Source organism: Homalodisca vitripennis, chromosome 5, assembly GCF_021130785.1.
Source record: "Homalodisca vitripennis isolate AUS2020 chromosome 5, UT_GWSS_2.1, whole genome shotgun sequence".
NCBI classification, from domain to species: Eukaryota; Metazoa; Arthropoda; class Insecta; order Hemiptera; family Cicadellidae; genus Homalodisca; species Homalodisca vitripennis.
The window spans coordinates 92,939,763-92,941,679 of NC_060211.1; positions in this window are offsets into that span (position 1 = coordinate 92,939,763).

Genomic DNA, 1,917 nt, shown 5'->3' on the forward strand with positions numbered 1-1,917 from the left:
ATTTGAACATTTTAATTTCAGTCTGATTTTGAGTTTCCTGAGTTTCTTAAATATTTGTCAACAGTGAAAGAATGCCAGACATTTTTGTGACACTTGTATTGAATACGTATCTATATTATTTGTATATTATTGTAAATACATCAACATTCAATTTATCTTATCACATGTAGACAATGTGAATGCTCATGTTCTTATTTATTGTTTTAAAGCTATAGAATGTAGTTTAATTAAATTTGGTTTAAAATGTAGTAAGTATTTTTGTGAAACCATTTGGTAATAAATACATTTGGTTTTATTCATTCTTTAATAATAGTCAAGTCTACTACTATCTAAGTTTTATCAAAACCATAAAAGTATTTTTGCACGTTTTATTTCCAATCTAGTGTTGTAGCAGTGTTTAATAACATTGGAAAATTGTAAAGCATTGAAAAATAAAATGTTTTCTTATTTAAATAACACATCCATTATTACCCTTACATATTTTATACATTCATAAGCTGTTTGAATCAATGAGTAATCTTCTCGCCAACGGCTGTTGGATTTTCTTATGATTGACATGACTGATGATAATGTAAATGTTCCTATATTTAGTATGAGGTTATCAGACCACTAGTCCCAGCTTATCTCTGTGGGTTTCATGAAAAAGTTCGTACCATCTTTTTGTACAGGGCGCTGTTTGACATCCAACAATTTGACTACTGAACTTCTTATTAACTTGGAAATCTTGAGACATAGTAGATGATATCTCACCGGTGGACGAGCAATTTAACTCGTTTATGTCATCAATAAACTATACTTTTGATTCTGATTGTTGTAGTAAACGAATACAGAATTGTTAGGAAGCCTTAGTATAAAGGACTGTTAACGACCAGTATCCAAGTTCCAATTGACATTGGGGTAAAGAACAAAGATTTTTACAGAAAAGTACTCTTCAGTGATTAAGTAGTATACAGCTAACTATTTATAAATAGCTTGTCACAATCGACGAATAAAAATAGAGATTCATAAACAAAATTGTACAAGGAGAATGTTATTATAAGCATTTCTCTATAAATAACTAGTAAACTAGTAACGGATAAACAGGAATTAGGTAATAGCACGGACTAAAGCATGGCGCACACTGCAGACGCGCCGAACCGCGCCGCCTTTTGGAAAGTTCCGCTGACCGTCGCACATACTGGGCGCGCCGAACTCCCTCACCACAGTTGCAGTGCTATCAATTAGCGTGCAGTCGTATGGTTATGTTGTGTCGTTTTGTTTAATAATTTACACGATGAGCAGCTCTGAAGATGAAGATCTGTTTTTATTTTGTCTTCTTCAATCAGAAGAGGAGGAGAAGACACAGAAAACAATGTGGGTTCATCCTATAAATGAGAAAAGGAAAAAATACGGGGAATTTCACCACCTTTTCCCCGATTTATTAAAGGACAAACGGAAATTTTTCCAATATTTTAGAATGTCCCCTGAAAAGTTTTATGACCTATTGAACATGCTTAGGCCTTTAATTGAAAAGCAAGACACATATTTTAGAAGACCAGTTTCACCTGAAGAAAGGCTTGCGGTTTGTTTAAGGTAAGTTATTAACTAAGTCTTTACTAAATACCAAAATATGGATAAACTTACAATAAAGTAGTTTTTATTAAATATATGCAAATAATGTTTTGTAAATTTTAATATTTTCAGAAACCACAATTTACTCATTACATTTTTTTCTTCTTCGGTTAGAAAACATAACATCAAATGGTGTTTTCAGCAATAAATTATTATTTAACAATGTATCGCTGTTCAGGGCTTTTTTAATAAGCAATAGGCTATTTGTTTCAAAAATGTAATGTATTTTATCTGTAAGAAAGTAAAGTTTCAAGAATAACACACAAATTATGCATACAGTACTTCCTACATATTACAATAAGTTTT